General features: G+C 43.8%; 1 protein-coding gene across 2 annotated transcripts in view; it reads left to right on the top strand.

The window, feature by feature from the left end:
* The first annotated feature begins 872 nt into the window (after positions 1 to 872).
* LOC127007473 (histone-lysine N-methyltransferase 2B-like) overlaps positions 873 to 27,500 on the top strand; it is an 86,871-nt gene continuing 60,243 nt past the window's right edge. The window contains exon 1 of one of the 2 annotated variants that reach the window (XM_050878554.1): positions 873 to 949. The gene's annotated coding sequence lies outside the window, so the exon portion shown is untranslated. The remainder of the gene's footprint in view (positions 950 to 27,500) is intronic. The other variant, XM_050878546.1, reaches the window with a different exon arrangement.

Genomic DNA, 27,500 nt, shown 5'->3' with positions numbered 1-27,500 from the left:
GTACCGTGCTGATGATCTGCGTGAGGGTGCTGAGCGGAGTGGGAAGGGGCAGGGTAGTAAAGGGAAGGGGAAGGATGAGGGGGCGATACAAGGATGAAGGGTAAGGGTGGTGATATGAGGGGGAAGTGTGAGGGTGGAAAGGTGCGGGAGAAAGATGAGGATGGTGATGGGCAAGGGTGAGGTGAAGGGGAAGAAGGGTGAGGATGGTGTGGGAAGGGTGAAGGGTGAGGGTGCTGAAAGGAGGAGGAAACGTAAGGGTGGCAGTGGCATTATGATCGTGAAGGTATTTGTGGTAGTGGTGATAATGAAAATGATGGTTGTCGTTGTTGGTTGCCGTCGGTTGTTGTTCCTGTTATGTGGCGTGTGGTTCTTGTGTTTATTGTTATTGTTGCGTGTAGTGGTAACGGTGGTGTTTTTGATGGTGTTGAGGTTGTTGCTATTGTTGTTGCTTGTGGTGGTGGTCGTGGTGGTGATGGTGGTGGTGGTGGTAATGGTGAGCATTGTGGTGTTGATGGGAAGGATTATGAGGTACTTGTGGTTATCAATACCCTGTTTACCCGCTTGTTTGTGTTTTTTGAGAGAGAGAGAGAGAGAGAGAGTTTTTTCGTGTCGATATAAACATGTTTCTGTATGAGGATTCTGCGTATGGATAGAAAGCTTGGATCGAATTGCGTGTTGTTTATAGTAGCAGCAGCTGCAGCAGTAGTAATAGTAGTAGCGTAGCAGCAGTAGTTGTAGTAGTAGCGTAGCAGTAGTAGTAGTAGTAGTGGTAGTGGTAGTGATGGTGATGGTGGCGGTGGATGGGAGGATAATATGGGGCGTCGACGGTGGCGGCGTGAGCGGCGGCGTGTCGGGTCGGGAGGCTGCCGGGAGTCAGTAGGGTGTGTGAGACAGTGTGGAGTGGTTGCCTCTGCTGCCTCGTGTCCTCTCACCACTCCTGACGCAGCTGGTGGGCCTCGCGGGGAGGGTGTCGCGTTGTGGTGCCCCTGCCTCTGTAGGGCTTGTGGGCGACGTGTTCGCTAAGTGTGTCTGTAGAAACTACAACGTGTAAACGTGTACTTTTCGTTGTTATATGTACAGAATCAGAACTAGATGTAATGAGTGTTATATAGTGATTTACAATGTGTGATCTCCTTTGTCGTGGCGCAGATCTAACCAGTAAACGTTTTTTTTTCGGTGATTATTTGTTTGTGTGATTGGATAACTTTTTTGCTATAATCAAACTCAGTATCGTAAACCAGCGACTGTAAGGGTGCATATATATGTGTGTATGTGTATATATATATATATATATATATATATATATATATATATATATATATATATATATATATAGATATATATATATATTATTGATTTTTCCCGTTTTGAATGAAAGTAAATTATAAAAGGAATATTTCCTTTACTCGCCATAATTTCTTCGTGCTGCAAATCGTAAGGTCTGTATAAAACTGAGTAGTTTTATCCTCTTGGAGTGGTTGAGGAGGGTGGAGTGGGAGCGGCCGAGGCCCGGCAAGGAGAGGGCAGAGTGGGCCAGGGGAGAGGTGGGGCATGGCAGGGTGGGCCAGGGTCGAAGAGCAGTGTGGATCCTGTGGATTCAAATCTAGTTTTTAAAGGAGGTAGAGTGACGGGCTGAACCAATTTCAATTTCCCTCGAGCCAAGGAGTGAGTTACTGAGCCGGCCAGGAAGAGTGAGCAAGGCAGAGTCAGGTCATGCATTTCCCGAGAGCGCTGACACGGCGTTACCACATCTTCCTGCTTCGAGGGAGGAGAGGAGCCCCGGCATCAAGGCTCTTGCGAGTGTGTGGCATTCATTCCCTTCTCTGGCCCTTCACGCTGAAATGCGTTGGCGCAGCGCTGCTCTCGGTGCTGCTTCTTTTCGTCAAGGGACAAGTACGAGGTGAATGTGTCGGGGAAGGTCAGGTCAGGTCAGGTCAGGTCAGGTAGTGTGTTACGCCTTGATGCCTGACTCGACTTGCATTTATCTTGTGTAATTTTGGGTGTCATTTCTCATGGATATTTTTTGGCAGTTTTCCGAGATGTCGCCGACGCTGTTATTGTCATCGTTTCTTCTTTACTTTTTTCTCACACTCTTCTGTTGTTCCCTCTCCTTCAGCCTTTTCTTCACTAACTCTTTTCCACGTCCTCTTTCTCTAATTCTACATATCCTTCTCAAGCTCGTCTTCCCTCTCGTCCTAGTCCTTCTCCTCTTATTAAATATCTTTTTCTCTCCTTCCTCCTCTCACATCTTTTTCTCCTCGGTGTCTTCCCTCTCCTATCCCGTCTTACCCTTCTTCCTTCCTCCGTCTCTTCTTATTCCCCGTCCTCCTGGCTCCCCCCGCCCCCACCCACCACATCCACCAGCCATCTTTCTTCCGCGACACCACTAATGCCTTGGGCTAATGTTTCGGCATCGGGTTAGGTTTAGCCGTCCCAGGCGTGTCCTCGGTGCACTACACGGCCGCGGGGGGTGATTAACTTGGCTCCTTTGTTTCATTCGAGGCGCTGCACATAATTGGAGGGGAATGAGTGAGTGAGGAGTGAGGGAGTGAGTGAGAGAAGAGTCGTGAGCTTTGTCTCGGGGTTCATGTATATTTAGGAGAGTCTTTTTTTTTTCTGTTTCATCGGCATCGTTAGCAGTGTCATTAATATTGTCATCATTTTTATCTTTTCCTATTTCCTCTTCTTATTTTTTCTTCTGCAGTGTCAACACAGCTATCTTTTTTTCTTTTTTTTTCTTGTTCGTCGTCGTTCTCGTCTTTTTCTTTTCTTCTTTTTTCTTCTTTCTTCGTCTTTATCTTCTCTTTCCTCTTCCTCTTCTTCTTCCTCTTCTTCCTTTTCTTCTTCCTCTCCTTGTTTTCTTTCTTTTCTTCTTCTTTTCTTCTTTTTTTTCTTTTTCTTCCTCTTCTCCTCTTCTTTTTCTTCCTTTTCTTCTTCTTTTTCTCTTCTTCTCTATCTCGTCTTCTGCTTTTCATGAATCTAAACAATTTTGCACGAGACTGCTTTGTAGTTTAAAAGCAGGTAATTTATTTTTATTTCACCAGCGCGCAAGCGAAGGACTCTTTCACTTCAATTACCGTTTGGATGTTGCACGTTTGTATTCGTAGATTTAGTTTGCATTTTGTTTACTCCTGTTCCTCCCATTTTTATTTTCCCGTGTTGACGTGGATGCATTGATTTAGCGATGCGAGTTTTTTTTTTTTTTTGAGTGGCGCGATTGTTGCTTTGACGTGAGTAACTTCATTTTCTGGTGCCTCGTGTGTGTGTGTGCTGTGTGTGTGTTTGTGTGTGTGTGTGTGTGTGTGTAAGAGAGAGAGAGAGAGAGAGAGAGAGAGAGAGAGAGAGAGAGAGAGAGAGAGAAGGGAACCATGCACTTAATAGGAAGTCGAGCTGAGGAAAACCTTTCATGATAATTGCTCTGGAGGGCAGCGAAGTGAACCCCTGCTGTTGGAAACGTTGTATAAATGTGTGCTCGTTAAGGGACCGAAAAGGATGCCTGAGAAGGGCGACCTTAGGAGTCGAGTCGAATAGGAACTTGCTTTAAGGCTGTATCCGAAGACATTATACTGATGCCTTTCTGGGGCGGAGGGTAAGAGATTAAGGAGACCCGGTGAGGCGAAAGGCATGGCGAGATAAATGCTCTTGTTCCGTTTCATTTATTTGTGTTTTACGTGTGAAATTGATCCGCAAGAGGGAGGAAGATCTCCGCTAGAACACACACCTACCAAGTTGTTTCCCTTTAGCTATTGTTTTTTTTTTATTTTTTTTTAATTTCTATAGCCAGCATGTAGTGGGCATTAGATACATACATACTTCTTTGTTTCCTATACACACTCACAGTAATAGGAAAGATTTTGTAGTCGGCTATTTTTTTTAATAAGAAGTCATAAAGCTAATGTATGTAAGCTCTATATGAGCTTTGAAGTGTGTGCTGAGACGCTCGTCTTTCAAGTGGCGGACTTGGTTGTTCTCAGCACCATAGAGGTAGATGATATTAAAGAGAAAAAATATTGAGTGATTTGGGTGTCATCAGTGTGTAGAAAATATAATAATTGGGATGAAACGAGAATGAATTTCTAAGTTGCATGAAACAGTTGTCCAGTATGTACGTAAGACTTCGGAAGGAAAATCGAAATTAAATAAAAAAGTAAAGAAAAAAGGGAGTGCCAGAAAAGATGAAAAATAAAGTAATCGAAATAGAAAGAAAAATATCTTGGCTATAATCATTAGTAACCCAGTTTTGCAATACCGTATTGGAAAAAAAAATTGAATAAAAATGCTGAAAGAAAAAGGCAAGAGATGTGTAGTTGCAGGGAAAGTTGGACGACTTCCAAACAATACCAGAAACTTCCTATATGCCCAAGACATCGCGAATGTGTTGTTGAACCCTTCTGTCCTTTTCCTGAGGGGGGTGAGTAGCTGCTACTGACCAGCATCGAAATCGACAAAGCTCAGCAGGAGTTCACCACTGGAGCTTCTTAGGTATTACAAACTCACTAGGAGAGGGGGGTAAGCATAAATAAGTCATATCACGAAGAATAACACTTTTATCTTATAATATTGTAGAAAGAGCTCTGGAAAGGGAAAGCCGTGAGGGAGTAAAACAACAAAGATATACTATGGTGATGGGGAGGCAAAGGATCAAATATGTCATAGCACGATGAGTAACACCGTCATGTTGTGGATAATGCCGTAAAGAGACACAGGAAAGCAAGGGTAAAAGGCAAGAAGGAATAAGGAAAAAGGAAAGAAGGCAAGTTAAGAGAGTTCGCCAAGACAAGAAGAGAGTCGCTCACGGCAGAACAATTTCCAACAAAAGGAGAAACTCGCTTTATCAGGGTTGTCTGTGTGTGTCTGCCTTCCGAGGGTCGAGATGGGTCATGCCACGCAGCGAGGAAGAAAACATCAATTTGAAAAGACATGGTAATTGTTGCCAACACTCAAGTAGAAGGTTGGAAGGAGAACGTCGGAGGAAAATCTCCAGTGTTAAAAGTCTTCAGGAAATTCGGGAGTGGGCTTTTGGCCTCAGTGAGAATGGATATGTTTTCGTTATTGTTGTAATGTAATGGGGAAGAGAAAGACGAGGAAAAATGTTGGACAAGTTTTTTGGGATGAGTTCCAGGATGTCTGAGAATTTGACTTGACCCAGAAGACTCTGACCCATATTTTGATGATTTTCTTTTCAAGTTTGAGAGAGCACCTTTGGCATCGCTCCACGCGCGCGGGGATTTGAAGATGAAAGGTTATATGAGGATCACAAGACATTGCCTGAGTCATGATCACCATAGTCAGTATGATGGGAGGATGAGAGAGATGGAGACCAGGTATCAGGGACGCTGGGATGCAGTCATGATGGTTGATCACTGTTGGACTCTGAAGAGAGACACCCCTACCGCTGAGCATTCTAGGAGTTCGAAGAAACGGAAGTTCATGCCCTGAATTTTGAACGATGACCTAATATCTAATTTATACGTATATACTTTTATCAATGTCTACTCTTCAATGTACACATCAATTTTTGTAACATTTAATTAATGAATTGTGTTAGAAAACGATTTTTTTTATCATAAAAAACTATTTCAGATGAGAAATATTAACAAAAATCAACCGAAAATGTCACAAAAATGTAAACGATTTAGTTATAAGATCTGATTTTCATAAATCGACTTAGCACAAAAACCTGACCCGTTCGAGAGAAACGGGTGTAATTTTCGGATTCAGCGGTGCAAATTTGTCCTAAATCAGTTGAAAAAACTTAGACAACTTACAATTTTTTTTTTGGAACCCTGTGAATTATCTGCGCGGCACATTTATTACAGATTGACGCGATTAGAAAAAGTGGTGCCTTGTTTGATTACGACCCAGCGTCAAGGAAAACAAACCGAAGAGCAATCAGTAAAGTACGCTGAAATAGTCTGTACTTCATTAGAAACCTGGAAGTATGAAATGATTGTTTACTTATTAACTGGAGTGGTTATAATTCCAGTGTGCCCTAGGGGTATAATTGGTACCACTCGACACTGGTGACGTAAAAACGTGAAAGTGCTAGCCGAGCCTCCTCCTCATTCAGCCATATTAAGAAATTGAAGCCGAATGTTTATAAAAAATACGCTCAACAGGATTTTCTGTCATGAACGTTATAAAATTTGGAGTATGAAAAATTAATTTGTTCATCAGTGGCAAATATCAAAGGTTAATTAATTGGAATTAAAAAAGTCGAATGAGTTACCAGCTATCTATTTTAATGTCTTCAATACGATTTCCGTGTCATACAATATTTCTCTCCCATTTTATTCTCAAGGCATTGCTTACACTATAACTTTTCGCCTTAACAAGAATAAATGCTTTAATTTTGTGTTCCTTAAGGTCGTGTTGTTGTTAGATGACAACTGTATGTCGTGTGTCCCGGGAACTGTATTTGCTGCCTTCCGCTGGACAATCACGAACACTGATCACCACTATGTTACGAAGCTACGAGAACGTCTAGGAAAATATATATAAATGGAAGGTGTCTTCTTGGCCATAGTGTTCGCATGGTTTGCTCGTGTGTGTTCTCAACAACGAAAAACGTGTAAAATCAAAGATGCCCGCAAAACACCGAGATGCGCATCCCAGTCATTCCATAACACGAACACCAGCCACCCTCCAAAATGTATTATGTTAACAGCCTCCCTCTCTTGGCTCACCCTGTAAGGACGCGTCTGTGCTCCTCGGAGATGCTCGTGCATGTCTTATCTGCCGAAAAAAACGACCTGGTACGACCTGGACGTGAATCCCTCGCTTACACACGCATTACTGTATTAGGCAAGGCGAGGCGAAGCGAGCGAGACGAGGTAAGGCGGTATGGGGCTAAGCTAGGCGGTTTGGGGTTGGTGGGCGGGTTGGGGGGTAGGCGGCGCGTTGCCCAAGCCTCTCGGGTAAAGAATGTCGCATATTACCGCCCACTTTTAAAGGCACTGGGCTTGGTCTTCGCTGAAAGTCACGCTGGGTGGAGTACACCGCTATAAAGGAACATGAAGGGGTATATTCTAGGCCCAGCAGAGCGAAAATAAGGTTAGGAAAGGATGCATCTTGTGGTCTTGTGTACTTTGAGTGTGAAGTTGTGTTTGGAGTTTAAGGGTATGAAGCAAAGAGTTGATTTAGATTAATATGTGAAAATTATCTGTGTGTGTGTGAGTGTGTGTGTGTGTGTGTGTGTGTGTGTGTGTGTGTGTGTGTGTGTGTGTGTGTGTGTGGGCGCACACACACACACACACACACACACACACACATACACACACACACGCACAGACACACACAGCACACGCCTCTAACACATCTTCCATCATTGTCATCACCATCATCATTTCCTGTTCCAGACATGAGACAAGCAAGAGAAGTTCGTACAAATGGATGCAACTGCGGTAAATGATCGCCAAGGCAACACACCAAGTCACAAATCAGCTGAAACACTGACTTATGTTAATACGCACGTCTTCCATGTCCAGAAAGTTCCCGAGTGTTTTATGACTACTCGTGCATATCATAGTGCATATCAAAAGGAGAGTGAGTGCTTCAGCGAGTGAGTGACTAAGTGAAAGAGAATGAGTGAGTGAAGGAGTTATTATAGTGAGTTTGTGAATAAATGTGTGACTTCATAAAGCCGTTTTAATTAGGTATTAACATGAATAGACCTTATGCTGTGTCTTATAATTAGCATTTTTTTCTGAATTTTTATGTGATGAATTAGGACGCTGAAACGACGAAATAGTTAACGCTTACTCGCGCAGCCGCCTTTGCTAAGTTATAAATGTATTTTTTTAAAACTTGAAAATACGAAAGTCCGTGTGACGATATTAATTATTTCTTGGTCATGCTCAAGTCCCAACGAGGAGGAATCGATGCGGGACACGTTAATCTGCCTGGCTGAGTGCTGTCACTGCCTTGCTGCCGGCTCCGCTCTGCTGCTGCTGCTGCTGCTGACGCTGTAGTTTCCTTCGCTGCTGCTGCTGATGTTGGGGTTGATGCTTGTGTTGCTGTTGCTGTTGTTGTCTTACTATTGATTATTAATGCTCCTTCTGCCTTTGATGCTGTTGATGTTGTGTCACTATGGCTTGTTGCTGCTGCTTTTGTTTTGTTGATGTTGCGTTTGGCGAGTGTCGATCATGGTTTTATTTTCACGTCAGACGCGGCCAACGGACTTGTATAACAGTTCCCATAAAAAGAGAAACAGAGAGCGGTTGTACGGGCAATCAATCAGAATTTAAATTTGTTACAAAATCAGGTGGAAAACTATACCGGTGGAGTCAAATTAAATGCTTCCGCTAATTTATTTACGCTACCTGCCGCCAGCCATGCTCCTCTCTCCCACCCACCTCCCAGCCTCATCATACACTCCCTATTCCCTCACCCGCCTCCCCACTCACCCACTGCCCACACACTCACCCCAGCTCCACCCTAACCCACCCCACCTCCATCCTGACCCACCGCACTTCCATCCTACCCCACCGCAGCTCCACCCTAACACACCTTTCCACTGCCCTGCCTCTTCATCCACCCGCCACTTCACCCACCTGCGTCCTAACCCACCCGCCCACTCAACCATTCATTCATCCGCTCACCTACTCACTCAGCATCACACACACACGTGTATCCAGCAGCTCCGCGCACACGACGATAAAACTAATGTAACTTTTCATTCACTCCCTCTATATGAGTAACCCTCCGCCTGGACTCCATTTCATTAGCATTATTACGTGGAGGTTATTTTAACTCTTCGGAAACAAAATTTCATTAAAATACCCTTACATTCTCGCTGTTATCTAATTAGTGTAATATCATCAGCACACCGACGAGTCCTCTGTGTATCGGTAATTGATTTTTCTTTTCCTTCCTGGCGTTTATTGTAAGGTATTTTTTTTTCCTTTTATCATAATCATTCTACCACTACGACACCACTCTTTGGCACTCGTGATGGACAGCCCTGAACGTGAAATTGGCGGAGGGGAAAACCGGTTATATGAACGCATAATAACCATACGAGAATAATCAAAAGAGCGAATATTTTCACGAACTGATGAAAATGTTACATATTGCGCGGCGCGGGTCCGGTGACTCGTGTATTATATATATATATGTAAAAATGCTAGTGTGCCTAAGAGAGGGGTGTGTGAGTCATACTGAACACTGAGAGAGAGAGAGAGAGAGAGAGAGAGAGAGAGAGAGAGAGAGAGAGAGAGAGAGAGAGAGAGAGAGAGAGAGAGAAAATAGATAGATAGATAGATAAGACATTCTGTTTTAATATCGGGTAGGCAGGCAGATAGGAAGGTAGTCCAGCAGATAGATAAGGAGACCGCCTTTCAGCTATACAGGTAGGAACACAGGTAGTCAGAGAAGTAAACAAGCAAACAGGCCATCACGGAGGCAGAAACACATACAGGTAGACAATCATTTCCTTCCCTCCTTTTATCCCGCGTAGTGTCATGCTATACTCAAACACCTTCCCTCACTTTCCTTCCCCTCTCTTGTCCCCCCCTTCAATCCACCTACCACATCATGCTCTGCTCTCTCTCCCACCACAACCACCACACTCACCACCGACAGCCTGATCTCTTACCCCACCCAGCTCAGGTAAACAGGCAGGCAGGCAGGCAGGGGAGGTAAGCGGAGGGAAGCTCATTATACATTATTGATTACTGGTCTTCGCTTGCCTTTCCGACCTGTGTTCCTGAATTTGGTGCGATCGGAGTTCATGTTGGCAGTGGTGGTGGTGGTGGTGGTAATGGTGGGGATGACTGGCAGGCCCATGTAGAAGCCTTGGTAAGACAGCGGTTGAGATGAAAGAAGGATTAGGAGGAGGGACGGATGAGGGGAAGGAAGGCGAGGGAAGGTGTCAGGTTTAAGTAAGGGAAGACTATGAGTAGTAGTGGGCGGGAGGGAGTAAGGAAAAAGGGTTAGACGGGAGGAAGGAAGGGATGAGGAAGACGGAATGAAGGAAAGTAAGGAAGGAAGGGTAAGCTGGAATGAAGGAAAGGAGAAGAGGGAAAGGGAGGATGAAATGATGGAAAGAAGGAAAGGGGAGGGGAAGACAAAATGTAGGGAAGTAAGGGTAAGATGGAATGAAGGGCAGGAAGAAAGGAAGAGAGGATGGAATGAAGGAAAGGATGAATGAGAGGGGAAAACGGAATAAAAGAAAGAAGGAAAGGAAGGAGACTGAATAAAGGAAAGGAGAAAAGAATGGGGAAGACAGAGGGAAGGAAATGGCGGGAAGAGAAGAACGAAATGAAGGGGAAGGGAGAAGAGAGGGAGAGAGGGATGGGTGTGAGTAAAGTCTTTGTGAGAGGGTCTCGCTAATGATGAAATCACACACTTTTGTGCGCCGAGGCGTATCTCCGGTGTGAGCTGGGTGGGGGGGTCTGGGAGAGGGGGGGTGTTCTCTTTGGTGTCGTCGGCTCGAGAGAGAGAGAGAGAGAGAGAGAGAGAGAAGTTAATTCGCAGGGCTTAAAATATATTGCAGGGGAAGGACATAAAAGTTGGTGCTACATTTAGGAAAATTTGGATTGTCACGTTGATATACAGTAGTGTGTGTGTGTGTGTGTGTGTGTGTGTGTGTGTGTGTGTGTGTGTGTGTGTTTATGGTGGGTGTGGGTGAGTGGGCTGGTAATATGTTCGGGTGAGGAACTGATAAGCCTGGAAGGGTGTCGTGGTGTCGTGTTCTGCGTGCGCGGGAGGGAGGAAGGGAGGGCCAACAAGTGCCGGTGATACAGCTGATATTTTGTGAGGAGCTAGGTCCCAAACTTGGCCAGGTTTTTATGATATAGTTCCTGCAGGGAGGGAAAGTGGCAACTAGGTAAGTGCCCTGCCTCTCTTAGGTGGTGTATGAGGTGGTCAAGATCCCGCTTCTCTACTCTCCAGCTGACCGAGATGGGTGATGCTGTTGCACGAGGCTCGAACAGGGAAGATGTGCAGGAGTTTAGGGTAGATGGAGGTGGTGTACATGTTCTGTGCTGTTCACTGGAGTGATCTGAGGGAGTTCATTCGCCTCAGCATGTAGAAACTATAGGATGCTGCTTTGGCGTATGTGGTCACGTACTTCCTCCAACTCACCTTATTGTTCAGGATGACACAAAACAGTCTGGTTGACTCTACAACCAGAACAGGATAGCTGTCAATCATTAGACTAGGTACTGAGGTGGTGGTGGGAAAGGTGCTAAAATGCATTTCCACCGTCTTGCCGTTGTTGATGACATGGTTTTCCCTCAATCCAACTGTGTAGGCAGATTAGGGTTAGGATATCCTTTAGGGCTTGACGCCAGGGGTGGTATTGTCCATGGTGTGTGTGTGTGTGTGTGTGTGTGTGTGTGTGTGTGTGTGTGTGTGTGTGTGTGTGTGTGTGTGTGTGTGTGTGTGTGTGTATATTATGTAGACGTCCGGGGCAGCCAGCCACTCTCGTTGGATTAATGAAGATATGGAGGAGGTAAACCAATTAAGTTTACTAGCTGAAGTGTAGGACGGCGGTTTGGACTGTGGTAGGGGTGGTGGTGGTCGTGTGTGGCGGGGTAAAGCGACCCCGCCTGCTCCATCACCGAGTCCTGGAGCTTAGACAGGCTAGCTGACCGAGCGGCTGACTGGCTGCTAGATATTCCACTGTGCCATGGAGCTTCTATGAAAGCTGGCTTAATGGATGTTTTGTGATGAGTTCTCCAGTGTGTCCTGGAACTACTGTAGAGGCTGGCTGGCTGAGAGGCTGACATTCTAAGCCAGTGGATGGCTAAGTGGCTGCTCTCATCTGGATACCCCACCGTGTCCTGGAAGTCTTGTGTAGCTGGCTGGCTTAGTGGTTGAGTGTCTGGACCACTGACTGCTACTGGCTTTGTGTGTGTGTGTGTGTGTGTGTGTGTGTGTGTGTGTGTGTGTGTGTGTGGCTGATTATATAATTATGTTTGTAGGCTGTGGGGGGTGCAGGCGTGGGTGTGGGTGCATGAGTGAGTGTGGACTGGTGGTCGATGATGGTAGAGGCTTATGTTACGGCCTCTGTGAAGTGTTACTAAATATTGCTGCTGCGGGAACCATAAAACTGTGCTGTTTCCATAAAGGAGTGTGTTAGATGGAAGGGGGAGAGAGGGAAACACAAACACGCCTGCACACACACACACACACACACACACACACACACACACACACGGAAATAAAATTTGTAATAAATTATGTTTCAATTTATAATTAATGATGATGATAATGATAGTAATAATAATGATGGTAGTAATAGGCCTGGTGGTCGGCCCCAGCCCATAATGGCGTAGGCAAGTGTTTATAGTGGCGTCATCTTTTTCTTGGCTCATACTGCCCCCCGGAGCTTGTTCCGATCTTGATTCACTTGGACGGTTTCTTCTAGAGTCAGGGTTGACGGGTGGTCTTCAGGACAGCATGTGGGTAGTGGGTAGAAAAATCCAAGGTGGTATCAGCGGATTCGAACCCGCGTCGTCCAGAATGCGATAAATGCGGGGCCCGCACGCTAACCACTCATCCACCGCCTACCCATAAATGATGATGATTGTGATGAGAGAGAGAGAGAGAGAGAGAGAGAGAGAGAGAGAGAGAGAGAGAGAGAGAGAGAGAGAGAGAGAGAGAGAGAGAGAGAGAGAGAGAGAGAGAGAGAGAGAGAGAAGGGGAATGAACTCTGCGTCACTGCGTATTATCAGTCGGGTGCCAAATTATTTCTGACCCCAATCGTTTCCACCCGCACGGATTATCAATCATGGAAGGCATTTATTTATCCCATACTTTTTTTTTGTCTATTTACAGTTCAGCAATTTTTAGAGTAAAGTGAACTGGAATACTACATTTTATTCTACTAATTAAAAACGTTTGTAAGTACTAAGTTTTTTATAGCGAAACTCGCAATTTTTCTTTTTTCGCTTCTGATTTCAACTTTTCTCTCGATAATACTATGAAAAAAAAAAGGCCTCCAGGGAACAGACAGTCCTGACGGACAGGTGTACAAACAGACTAGCTCACAAAAATGACAAAAAAACTAACAAAGAGAACCAAATTTCCTGAGTATTACGTACAATGCCACTTTTTCTCATTCACTTTTCTTCCTTTCGTACACACACACACACACACACACACACACACACACACACACACACACACACACACACACACACACACACACACACACACACACACACACACACACACACACACACACACACACACACACACACACACACACACACACACACACACACACACGTTCAGCTAGTGTTCCACAAAATTGGCGTTGTCTTCACTTCTAAGCGGCAGAAGACAAATCTGTGGACGCTTCCCACGCGTCAACCTCAAGCCAAGAGAAATGGACTCCAAGCGGACATTAATTGCGTCCGTTGGCAACCAAGCGGAGGTAATGGTGTGTGTGTGTGTGTGTGTGTGTGTGTGTGTGTGTGTGTGTGAGTGAGTGCGTGTGCGTGTGTGTGTAATTCTCTACATTCTGTCTTCTACGTATAGAATATGTTGCTGTCTTTTTGTTATTTGTGTGTGTGTGTGTGTGTGTGTGTGTGTGTGTGTGTGTGGGCGGCGCTCCGCGTGACCCTGGCTCAACAAGCGAGCCCAACTATATCTCAGGAAAATCTCAGGTGTGTGTGTAAATCTCTTATTTCGATTTCACCTGTCGGTCTAGACGTCTGACCATCTGTTTTGCTGATTGTATTTTTGTCTTTCCTCTATCTGTGTATAGCTGGCTGTCTGGTTGGGTATATGCATATGTATGCTCCCGTCCGTCCAGCGCATCTATCAACATGTTTAAATTATCATATCTAATGTCTGTCGCTCAGGCCTCGTCGCTTGTTTCCCTCCTCAATCTAGTTCTTAAATGTGAATGTTAGGGTGTGCTCACCAATCTGTACGGACCATTCCAGTTTAGTAATCTGAGAAGAAATGCTCTGGAAAATAGAAGAAAATTAGGAGAATGAAGTATTATTAATTTGGAAGTTGTTTCAATGGTGTACCTCTTTGCAATTTTCCTCACTAATGTATTTTCATGTGAGTTCAAATTGGAATGGTTACTACGAATTGGAGAACTTGCCTCAAACTTACAGATATTGCTCTAGCATTAAGCGAGGATAGCTTAGTAGTAACAGGGATAAGGGATAAGTCTTCCTGTTTTTGTTTTTTTGTGGGTGTGGGTGTGTGTTCGTGTGTTTGTGCACGTGTTTTACGGCCCCATTATTCCGAAAGTGGTATGGAAATGGACGTTTTTATATGCTGGTCTGAATACATTTTACAAACACTTAAGGGATGTGTATGTGTGTGTGTGTGTGTGTGTGTGTGTGTACATAACCGGAATGGCTGGATAGCATTAGGGCAGAAGAGGGAGGCGTGGGCCAGGCACTTGTCGATCGTGTGGAAAAGGGGTGTAGGTGTGGATGTGGGGGTCGTGGTGGAGTGTGGTGTGGATGTTATGTAGGTCAGTGTGTTTGTGGTGGGGTAAAATACATTAAACAAAGGACTTTCTTTATATTTTGTTCTTTTCCTATTACATAACTTTTTTCATCCCCCCCCCCCTCTCTCTCTCTCTCTCTTTCTCTCTCTCTCTCTCTCTCTCTCTCTCTCTCTCTCTCTCTCTCTCTCTCTCTCTCTCTCTCTCTCTCTCTCTCTCTCTCTCTCTCTCTCTCTCTCTCTCTCTCTCTCTCTCTCTCTCTCTCTCTCTCTCTCTCTCTCTCTCTCTCTCTCTCTCTCTCTCTCTCTCTCTCTCTCTCTCTTCTCTCTCTCTCTCTCTCTCTCTCTCTCTCTCAGTGTACCATTTATCTTTGCACAACACGCAATACTCTCATGTCTGCAGCACCACCACGGGCAACACTACACGGTTTTGTCAACACCAACCCGAACCACCTCCACCACCTTCACCGCTGCCAACATCCACTCTTACCAACTCCTTCTCCTCCTCCTCCTCCTCCTCCTCCATCTCATCATCATCTTCTTCGTCATCATCATCATCATCATCATCATCATCAGAAGCAGCCATCATTTGCTCGCTGCCAGACAAAAGCCTTTTCCAACTTTACCAACTTCTCTCTGATGTTAGTGTACTCCGCCTGGCTCCACCTTGTTAGACTTTTCCCAGTCAACAGCCGCGACAGCCAGTGCTGGTATTGCTGTTGACATGTGTGTGTGTGTGTGTGTGTGTGTGTGTGTGTGTGTGTGTGTGTGTGTGGATGTGTGGGTGTGGGTGGGTGTGTGTGTGGGTGTGTGGGTGGGTGGGTGTGGGTGTGTGGCATTATCTACAAAAAGGGTTTAGAGTATCACTTGCATAATTCTTAACATGAGGATGAAGGATTTGGTGGCATGATGGATTTTCGTCTGTTTGTCTGTCTGTCTATCTGGTCAGCGGCTTGTGGGAGGATTCCATCTCGTTTTCTGTAGTTATGTCTTCCCGTTTTCTCCACCGTCCATGTTGTGAATCAGGTAATAGTCAAATTTTTTTTTTTTTTTTCCTTCTTAGCAGCCGCGTTAACCAATACTTGTTTACCTGTCTGTTCGTTTCTCCCTCGGGTGGCGGGAGGTCGAGGGCCGCTAGTGGTTGAGTGTGCCATACTTTAATGCTTCACCTCCACAGTATAGTCACAAACCCTCATCAGAAACGCAACACAAGACACTGCAACACGACGGTACCACAGCATCACCAACTCTTCCTGTTTACGACTTCCGATCAGTGAAGCACCCCCGTAACTTTCACTCCGTCATTACCATATCCTCTATAACACTAGCGCCTATTACCATCACCACTCTCTCTACCTAAGACCACCACTATAGCACTACTTGACACACTTGACCACCTCCATTTTACTCCGTTCGAGTATGTATGATTATCCCTAGAACGAAAAATACGACAGCATCAAAGTTCTTTTTTTCCCCCTGAGTTCACAAGGTTATTCTAATCGCCTGCTCATAACGTGAAGTCAACTTTTTTGTTGTATTAGTCTGCATGTTTAGTCAAGTAGGAGATTAATTCAGTCTTATACAAGGCCTCGTTCCTCGTCTCCTAAACGTGAAAGCGAAAGCGGTGTATTTACATTCTGCAGGTTACATGTTTAAGCATGGGCCGGGCTGCTGAGAAGAGGGGGGGGGGGGGGGGGGTAGATGGTGGATTGGATGCAGGAATGGAGGGGAGGGGAAGGAAACAAGGGAGGGTGAAAGAGAGGAGGTGAGATAGGATAGAAAGAAGGTCAGGTAGAATGGGATCAGAGAGGTGAAGGGGAGAGACGTAAGGTGAGTGAAAGCAGGACTTAACAGCCGTAACGGAGAATTGCGTTAGGAGGAGTATGTCAACCAATTTACCTTTCATTCCTTTTAACCGCACGTTCCTCTTTGCCATCCTGTGTGGTATCCTAAGAGCTTCCAGCCTTTATATTAGTTCGAAATGCTCAACTTACAATACTTAAAGTCGTTTAAATTGTTCTCTTAAGATATTTTCATCTTCACCAGATTCCGTTATTTTATTTTTGTATTTTCACTCTGTTAAGCTTGAAATCGTTTGTGCTTCTTTACCTCACTTCTTAAAAACCCTTTCCCTTCCACTTGGCCAGCACTTCACCAGATCACTTTTCACACCCGATCCGTTCAGCTGCTTAAAGACTTCCTCCGCGTCACACTATTTCCTGTACCTCCTTTTTCCCCTGTTCAGTCTGTCCTTTCCCTGCGTCACACTATTTCCTGTACTTCCTCCTTTATTCCCTGTTCAGTCTGTCCTTTCCCTGCGTCACACTAGTTCCTGTACTTCCTCTTTTTCCCCTGTTCAGTCTGTCCTTTCCCTGCGTCACACTATTTCCTGTACTTCCTCTTTTTCCCCTGTTCAGTCTGTCCTTTCACTGCGTCACACTAGTTCCTGTACCTCCTCTTTTTCCCCTGTTCAGTCTGTCCTTTCCCTGCGTCACACTAGTTCCTGTACTTCCTCTTTTTCCCCTGTTCAGTCTGTCCTTTCCCTGCGTCACACTAGTTCCTGTACACCCCTTTTTTCCCCCTGTTAAACCTGCCCCCAAATGTACATCCATCATTCGCTGTATATATGCTTTTCTTGCTTTCTCACTCTTTTCTTCCCCTTTTCTGTTGACCCTTCTCTATCTTTTACATTCTGTCTTCCCTGTTTACCTAGTCTTTACTCTTCCCTCTCTGTTGACCTTGTTTTTCTTCACACCCGTTCCTCTCACCACCCTTCGATCGCTTCCCTTCCTGTTTTTTTTTCTTCTTTCATTCTTCCTTCTATGTACACCTTCTGCATGCATTTTAACTTTGTCTCCATTTATAAACTTTCCCGTCTGTTGACCAGCTTCTCTGCACCAATTGTACTCTATGCACCATTTGACTTCTCTACTTTCTTTTTCCCCTTCCTGTTTCTTTCCTTTTCGTCCTTCCTCATATATACACCTTCCTTTCTCTCCACACCCTTCTCTGTGCACCCTTTCCTCAATGCTGGTCCCCCTTTCACCGTACCCAGACTCAGTGCACTCATACATGCCTAACAGTCCTTACCCCTTACATAGGAATCCCAACACTGGCACCTACACCCTAATTACACGCGTATCCTTTCCCATCCCCTGTTCCCTTAACATCTATTAGCCTGCTCCCCATCCCGGCTACGCTCACTGCTGGGCCCCAAATCGCTGGTAATTACAATTTCCGTTTCGCCGAGGCAATTGGAATGATAGCTTTTTTTGGGTTAACAGGAATAGCGGCGGGAGAGGCGGAGGGGAAGGGCGGAGGGGCTCGTGTATTATTCAGATGTCAAACAATCCGTGAGAGGCGCCTGTTGCGGGAAGTTATTCATGATGAGGAGAATGGGAAGGTGCACTTAGGAATAGGCGTAATGTGGGAGGTGGAGGTGGTGGTGGTCGTGTTGGTGGAGGAAGAGTAGGAGGGGAGGAGAGGAGAGGAGAGGAAAGGAAAGGAGAGGGGAGGGGAGGGAGAAAAAAAAATAGAAAAATAAAAAGAACAAGAAGAGGAAAAAGAAGAAAAAGAAAAAGAAAAAGAGAAAGTTTGTAGTAGAGGTTAAAGAAGAAGGGTTAGAAGACTTAGAATAAGACAATGGAGAATGAAAAAAAGAAGTAGGATAAGAAAATGGTGAAAAATATCATTATTAGGAGGGGAAAGGAAAACAATAATTGATGAAGTGGAGGAAGATAAAGAATAAAAAGAAATCGAGCTTACAAGAAGGACAGGGGAAAATATTGAAACGGATTAATGAAAAAAAAGGGGGAAGGGTCTCAAGCGAACCTCCGAAAATAAACTATGAACAGATTCCAGCAAACTTTTTGTAATGATCATCAACCTCCGTAACGAACGGTGAATAGCAGAGGATCACTGCTGCCGTGCCTCGTCATATTTGAGTACCTACCGTATAATAGTGCGTCAAGGTTAGAATACAACTGTCATGATGTTTAAGTTGCTGTTTGGTAGAGCGTCTTCTGAAAATTGTCTTCTCTACCGCATAAATGTATACTTTGCATGTTAATACGCTTTATTACCAGCAATATTACTCTGCATTCCGAATTAAAGCAAACCTCTATGATACTCCGCTGATTCTGTTGCTCGCAGACTGACATGGAGCTTGCGGTTCCCTTTTCCTGCTTTCTCTTTCAAACTAAGGTGATCCTGAAAGAAAACAAAAAGATATCTACGTACTTTAAGTGTGTCGTTGTGACAGGCAATATTATCGTGTCACTGAAGATAGTCTTCATTTATTCTAAACTTCAAAAAGAATTATAACATTTGTGAAAATGACAAGAAAGTTATCTATATTTTTGGGGGGGTTGGACGTCGCGACATAGCTGAAATTCATGGAATCATACTGTGATTTTTCTTCCTTTCTGAGTAGTTTTCTTTGTCACAAATCTTAGAATGCTTTATAGAAAAATTGTAAAAATGGCTTTGAAAACCAGAGGAGAGTCAGGAGCTGAGCGCCGCGTTACGGCCACCAAGATGCTCACCCATTCCAACTTTTCACATTTATGCTCCTCTTGTGGCCCTGACGCCGGCTTTTATTACGACAACTTTCGATGGACGCTTAACGAAACCTTGCTCTGGAGACATTTGAGGCCACGGCAGCCAAGATGTAATTTGCTTTACTGTGCAAATGCTACATAATCTTCCTATGCTAATCCACATAACTTTATAACGAATCTATTAAAAGTATAATTTCTGTAATGATTGCCATTGGTGATTCTATCAGTGCCTCTGGAATGCAGGTGGCTCCCTTTGTAGCGAACTGTAAGACTATTAAAAATTAATGTACACAAATGCGATTTGAAGGCTTTGAATTGCTGTTCGATTATTTTCTTCTCAACATCTCGACAGATATTTGGTTGTAGACTCGCATTCTTCACTGTTTATTGAACCATACACCTCCCTCACAATGACTACTATGAGCAAATACATTTTTGAACCCGGGAAAAATGGGTTCGTACCCACCACTGGCATGAAAAGCAAATGCAACGGAAATGAGCATCCCGGCAACGCGCAGCAGTAGCGTATGGCCTCAGCTTTATCTCGCCGGTATTAATTGTTTATCCTATCCATGTGGATGCACTAATTATTGAATCTGTCAGTTTTCCAGCACCCTTGTCTACAATGACACAAACAGAATTGATGCCTATGACAAATAGCCACCAAAGAAATACTATAATGTATGTGTGTGCTTATATATATATATATATATATATATATATATATATATATATATATATATATATATATATATATATATATATATATATATATATATATATATATATATATAATTGAAGGAGGAAAGTATCACGAGATGTCTTCTTTGAGGTTGACACGAGAAAAGGGAGAGAGAACATGCAGCGGAGAAAGCGAAATTGAGCTGAATGAAATCAAAGAATGAACGGTACGGATGAGAGGCCGAGGCTGCGTGTGAAGGGAAGGGGAATAACAAGAAGGAAAGGAAAGGGGAGAGAAAAGGAGAGGAGCCGAGAGGAAGGCAGGCCGGGCTCACAATAAAGGGATGACAAACAGGGGCGGAGGCAGGGGATTATGACAGAACTCCAGTGATAAATTTGGTGTGACTCTTGAGCTCAGGGAACTGTGAGGGAAGGCTCGGGGCGGCCATGACGTGGAGGCAAACTCAGATGCTCTCTCTCTCTCTCTCTCTCTCTCTCTCTCTCTCTCTCTCTCTCTCTCTCTCTCTCTCTCTCTCTCTCTCTCTCTCTCTCTCTCTCTCTCTCTCTCTCTCTCTCTCTCTCTATCTCTCTCTCCTCTCTCTCTCTCTCTCTCTCTCTCTCTCTCTCTCTCTCTCTCTCTCTCTCTCTCTCTCTCTCTCTCTCTCTCTCTCTCTCTCTCTCTCTCTCTCTCTCTCTCTCTCTCTCTCTCTCTCTCTCTCTCTCTCTCTCTCTCTCTCTCTCTCTCTCTCTCTCTCTCTCTCTCTCTCTCTCTCTCTCTCTCTCTCACTAAATTAATCAAGGCGATCCCTGAGTAGGATTCCAGTTTTTAATTAGTTAATTCCTGCCTCTCCGCTGTACATAGGAGCATTTTGAATTAATTCTGTTTGATGATGAACTGACAGGATTTCCATATTTGAGCGTTACAGTGTAGGAGCCTTTGGACTTGACAATTAGTATCATCGCCACTCGATGTTTCTTACTTGCTGCGTTGCGAAACATTCTTGCTTAAAGGTGGTGAAGGAAACACGGGCTAGGGAACGAGTGTTTACTCCTGACTAGTTTCGCCTTAGTGGGCTTCTTCAGAGAGATTTCTCTGAAGAAGTCCACTAAGTCGAAACTAGTCAGGAGTAAACACTGACTAGTTTCGCCTCAGAGAGATTCCTCTGAAGAAGTCCACTAAGGCGAAACTAGTCAGGAGTAAACACTCGTTCCCTAGCCCGTGTTTCCTTCACCATCTTTCATCACTTGTCATGATGTCTACACATTCTTGCTTAAGTTAATCTAGCGCGTTTGGGCCGCGTCTCAAGGACTTGTATTCTTCCTAAGCTACTTTTAAATTATAAATTTGCTGCCACCATGAGCGTCATGAGCGTCCCTTTAGTCGCCTGCAGTCAATGTTCTCCCTTTCGTGAATAGACATATTTTGTAGCCTGGCTGTCCATGTATAACTAGTATGAATCCCGCCTGTGATGAATTGCAGCATGATCATTTCAGTAAAAGAGTTCGGCTGGTGGACGATACCCACACCTGGTACAGCGTGGCGTTCTGGTCGCAGTAACCCGACAGGTAGCGGCCATTAGCTGTTTGCGACGGAACTTGCCTGAGGGGCGGACGTGAATTGGCGCCACTTCAGTTCTCCGATAAGCACGTTCAGGGTCATTAGCATGGAAATAACCCTCCGATTCCTATGCGACTCCCATTACGATTCTCCATTCATTTTGACTATTTTCATTATGCTGTTCTAGAGGACTTTCATTTGGTTTCTGGTGCTCGTTAAGCGTAAAGGTTTAGCGTACTTTTCAGTATTAGTGTAGTTTTGCTGTATTGTTGTCATAATTTATTTTATGTACGATTGGGAGGGTCACATGTTAAGCGGCATCTCGGCACCGTGCTTGATATTTAAATTCGAAAGAAGTCTTTACCCTTCGCTATCTCTTGTTTATAATTAAGTCCACGCAGTGTTTGCCTCATGGGGAACGACAAACACGTAATTAATATTTAACCCTGGAGCGCGCGTCGCGGGGAGCCATCTCGTGCTGGGAATCGGAATTTCTAAAACCGAAGAGCCGCAACCTCATTTTCGGCAGACTCGCCTAAAGAGCACCGCGCCGCGCCTGCCTCCCCGTTTAATCAACCACAGGTAACTCATTCCCTGCCTTACACGCCTCACCCACTATCTGTTTATCACCTCCCCTCCTTTCCTCCCGCTCCATTCCTTACAAGCTCACCCTGCAACCGCTGCGACAAGACTAAAGTGACACACACACACACACACACACACACACACACACACACACACACACACACACACACACACACACACACACACACACACACACACACACACACACACACACACACACACACACACACACACACACAGGCTTCATTAAAAAAATATGATTCAAGTTGGTTGGGAATTCGGTTTCTGCCTCGCCGTGAATGCAGGGTGAATTAACATCTGTGCGCCTGGGGCCGCCTTTCCCGTGGCTTTGTACCCGCTGTGACGCGTGGCCATTGTTCTGTACAGGCAGCCACCAGAATGGTTTTAAACTTAAGGAACTCTTGCAGATATACCCCGTTCTCCACAAGTTCATAAAGCTGCATTGAACACGTCTTCATAATGCCCGTACTGATGTGGTGTGTAGGTTTGTGCGTTGGCTTTAGCAGGGCATGCACGAAAAATGTGTTTGTTCTGCCGTGGTTGAGTAAAATTTAGTGTATATCAATTTATTGAAGAACAAAACATATTAAGCATGATAAGGTATGTTTGATGTGTTACCTATCGCCTCATGTCCATCAACTGGTCATGTATTATTTACTGGTAGCGTTAATGATGTACTGTGTTAGTGTGATGTGTAACTTATCTCCGCATCAGCATCAGCAGGGCATGTATTAAGTACTGGTAGCGTTAGTGATGTGTTGTTAAGATCATGGGTTATCTATCGCCACAACAACCGTCAGCAGGGCATGTGTGAGGGAAGTGAGCACTGTGTTGTGTAAAGGGAGTTAGTTATATATCGAGTTTATACATAGATGTGTGTGTGTGTATGTGTGTTGACGCAAGTAATGGCGTTGTGAGTTAGTACCTGGAGTGGTTTTGATGACCTTTGCTACATGGGAGCGAGGCGAACAACTTATTCCAGCCAGTAGATTGTTGCGTCTATTACTTTAATGAGTCCTTTATTTTTTCTTATATTTACAGTAAAAGAAAGTCAGTGTTTGATTGAAACTAATTAGGATTAAAAAAAAGTGATCGACACCTTGAACACGACTTAGTAATAATGAGGATTATAGTAATTGTCATTATAGAAGGGTTTTATTTATTATAGGATGATTACGATACTGACGATGACAGTAATAATGCTAATAATGAAAAAAAATAATTATATGAGCTATATTATGTTGCCAATGGTAACAGCAACAGTTACGATAATAATATTGGTAATAGGCCCTAACACTAATAGTCACACATTTGATACAAGGAGGTCGTCGTATATTTTTTTTTCTTTTCTTCACTAAAGGTTTGTAGGTGTAGTTTGTAAACACCTCACACACACCTTAGAAAGACGCAACAAATCAAACACAAATATCATGAACTCTTTCAGACTGTCACACACACAAAAGATAAATAGCACTCCAACACTACGCCGTTCTCTGTGTTCTGTGCAGGTCGGTCATGCCCTGAAACCTTTCACTGCAAGTTGCCGCCAAGACCCGCTAGCTAGTGACTCCACCTCTGCTTCCTGGGCGTGTCTGCAAGTCTTCGCATTTTTCTGAAAAATTTACACACTAACCAACTTCCCTGTACTTAAGTTTGTTGGCACGGCGCCCGCCAGGCTTTTTGACGCTAGAGTGTGGAGGAGGAGGAGGAGGAGGAGGAGGAGGAGGAGGAGGAGGAGAAAAAGACAAAGGTTGATGAAGGGGAAAGGGAAAAGAGATGAGAAAAGCAGCCAGAGGAAGGAGGGAGAAGGGGAAGAGGAGAGATTGCTACATAACAGAGAGAAGAACGCGGGTTAAGAGGGAGAAGAATAAGAGAGGTTGTGTAAGAGATGTGAAGGCAAGTAGGATGGAAAGGGAGTTGTTAGAGTTGTGAGAGAAAGATGTACAGGAAAGGAAGAAAGCGAGAGGTAGGAATGGGTGATGTTAAAAAAGGAGAAGTTGTGTGTAAGCGAGTGGAAGGGAAGAAGACAACGAGACCCTGAAGAAGGGGAGAACCGAGAGAGAAGTCGTTGGGAATTATGGAAATGGAAGGAAAATAGCGACAAGAGGTTGAGCGGGAAGGGGAAAAAGAGGGGAAGTTATAAGGGGAAGAGGTGAAGGGGAATTAACAACGAAGAGTGGGAGGGAGAAGGGTAAAAGGGAAAGTTTATAGAAGAAAGGGGAAGTTTAAACGCAAGCATGAAGTTACAGCGCATGAAAAGGAAGATGTTTTGGAAAATATGAACGTTTCCGCCACGAAGCAATTTTATTTTTTTGATGTGCTCCTATGAGAGAAAGGACATGGGAGGAGGCTACAATGTCTCGTCTGTTTGGCATTTCTCCTACAGCCTCGTGTGTTTCGCCGCGTATGTTTTATTATTTTGAGGACAAAATCAAATTTCAAGCTCTCGAATCCGACCAAAATGTAATAGATTGGCGACAAATCAGTTTATATAAAAAATAGCATTTGTGTTCTTCGGGGGATACTTTTGTTTCTTTGCAGGAGTAGCATGTCACGTTTTTTGTTGTCGCTTTATATCGTAAAAGTATAAAATAAAAACCCGTTCTAACCGAGAGAAGCCGAACCCTCGGCTAACGTAATTGAGGAGAAACCAACAGTCCGTGAGCTCCCCCGTCCGGGCCGCGTGAGTGGCTCTGTCGGGGCCGCACACGAGCACCGAGAGCATCACGCCGCGCCGAGACTCACTCACTCCACAAAACTCATTAGAAATGGCATGCTGGACCACCAGTAGGGGCGGAAGGGGCGAGGGGCCGGCTGGCCGACTGTCTGGCTGGTTGGCTGGCTGGCTTCCTGCACTATTTAATTATATTCAGCATATTTTTTTTTCCTTTCTCTTCCACTCCCTATCTCTCTTCTCTTCCTGTCAATATATATATATATATATATATATATATATATATATATATATATATATATATATATATATATATATATATATATATATATATATATATATATATATATATATATATATATATATATATATATATATATATATATATATATATATATATATATATATATATATATATATATATATATATATATATATATGACTGGCTTCGTTTGGTCATCTATCTGTTTGCGTATATTGTTCTATGTCTGTACACAAGGATGCACGATGATATAAGGAGACCGCAAAGGGCCAGACGGGCTACAAATGGTTTGCCTTTGTGTGTGTGTGTGTGTGTGTGTGTGTGTAAGCGTTCGCGCTTATGCGCAATAAATTGGCTTATTTATTCCAAATGCATGCCAGAATGTGTGTACGAGTATGTATGTATATAAATATAATACTATCTGCATCTGTCTACCTATCTTATATCTTATGTTTTACATAAATAACATTAGTAATAGGAAAACTATTTTGCAAGCAAGTATGGCACCATGAAGTATGGCGTAACTTTACCTTAATGATTTTTCTGTTTATTTTTTGTTTGAGGTTGTCTGGGCTGCTTCGTGAGTAAAGAATACGCTTATAGGCTGATTCAGATAAGTGCATTTCGATCTCGAAGGGCACGCAGGCATATCCATGCAGAAACGCGCGTAACCCCCAAACAGTGGCATGCAGGCCACCCAAACACGGGCACGACTCTCAGAATACAAGTAGGCCTACCACAACAGCTGCACAACTCCCTCTTCATACAGAAGCATCGAAGCACGTAGATAAGACTCTCAAAATGTCTACACGAGTACTGATGACAGGCGAAAAGAAAAACCTTCTTAATTATGCCAGTTTAAATTTTGGATATTCTTTCCTTCGTATTATCAATTCATCTCTTCCATATATTTTTCCAGTGTGATATATTCAGGGTTGTGGAGTCGGAGTCGCCTACTTTTAACCGGAGTCGGAGTCACAGTCGGAGTCTGTATAAATATCTCCAACTTCAACTCCTTTACGATAGTGTGATGTTGTGTGGCTGGGTGTGGTGTGGCTAGGTTTGATTTTCCTACCACTGTGCTGCAGAAGAGGGGAAGGGGGAGAGGGGTGGAGTCGAAGTCGAAGTCGAAGTCGTAGTCGTAGTCGTTTTTTTCTGACTCTATACCCCTTGATTTTTTTTGCCTGTTGGAGTACTAGATATTTAGCAGGATTATTTCTTCATGTGTACTTAATGTACGGCAAGTTTTGCGGACTCTAAAGTATGTATCAGTACTCGTATCTCCGTGACTGGGTAAAGGCACAAGAGCGAGTGGCGTGATACTTGGAAGCCTGAGGTGATGGGGCAGACAGCCTGGAAATTGAGTTACATCAGCCAAAGGGAGGTGCAAGTGCGATCATTAGGTTTCCGTCACCTTTCTTGCTATTGTTTTATCTCCCTCCTTCCCTCTTTCACATTCTCCTTCCCCCTATGTCTCTTTTCTCTTCCCTTCTCTTCTCTTCTTATTTTTTCATTTATCTTCTCTTTTCTTCTCTTCTTATCTTCTCTTCCTTTCTCTTCTCTTCTTATCTTCTCTTCCTTTCTCTTCTCTTCTTATCTTTTCTTCCTTTCCCTTCTCTTCTCTTCCTTTCTCTTCTCTTCTCTTCTCTTCTTTTCTCTTCTTATCTTTTCATTTACCTTCTCTTCTCTTCGTATCTTCCTTTCTCTTCTCTTCCTGCCTATCGTATCCCTCTTCCACCCTCCTCACAGCCTCACCGTGACCATGTCTGCACTACACCCACACACACACCTCCACTTTTTTTTTTTTAGTTTTTTTTCTTTTCCCTCGCTCACTCAAGTAACATATTTTTTACTAACCTCGCCTCGCCGCCATTGTTCCCTGCTTTCCTCATTCCCTCTTATGGGGATTAGGTGACCCCTGGAGGTAAAAATATGTAGGAGCAATAAGGAGTTTCGGAATATTGGTCTTTTTAATTTTCAGACCAAAAAATAAATAAAATAAAAACGGGAAGCGCGGTATTAAAATCGTAGAGTATACACTTGTGTGCGTCAGTAATGTATTTGTTGGAACATGTGGGTTTATTTTATTGTTATTATTATTATCTTTATTGTTGTTGTTGTTACTGTTACTGGGAAACTGAGGATTAAGGAAATGTTAGGCTATTCCCTGCTAGTTTCGCCAAAGTTTCTTCATGGAAACTAATAAAGGTGTTCCATCTGAAGATTCACTAACGAGTCTAGCTTGGAATATAGTCAATTAGTTAGAACGTCCCAACAGTATTTAACCCTACAACCACTTTGCCTTATATTTCCCTTTTACTCAATATTAAGTGTCTTTATTTTCCTGCATCTTCATTCCTCTTCGTTTATTCTCACACCTCCAAGTCTTCCTTTCATCTCTCCCACTTTCTTTCTTTCATCTCTCTATCACCCTTTCCATATTCATCTGCGACGTATTTCTTTTTATAAATCTTTGCTTGTTTGTTCTATTTTTCTCACTCCTGTTTTTCTTCTTTTCCACTTACTTGTTATTTCCACTACTTACTTCACTGCTCTCCCTCCTCTCTCGTCGTCTGAAACAACCTCGTTATTTCTTCATCTCCGGTCTCACCTTCGATTATTCACTGTTTCCATTTTTATCTCTCTCGGTGAGCTACATTTTCCCTTTTCTTTGTTTCTGTGTCAAGTTTAGTGATATATATTTTTCGTTTCCGGTTCGTTGTTTCTGAATAATTGCATACA

This window comes from Eriocheir sinensis, chromosome 3 (genome assembly GCF_024679095.1).
Source record: "Eriocheir sinensis breed Jianghai 21 chromosome 3, ASM2467909v1, whole genome shotgun sequence".
NCBI classification, from domain to species: domain Eukaryota; kingdom Metazoa; phylum Arthropoda; class Malacostraca; order Decapoda; family Varunidae; genus Eriocheir; species Eriocheir sinensis.
The sequence above is the reverse complement of the archived record's forward strand: the minus strand, read 5'-3'. Positions and strand labels throughout refer to the sequence as shown.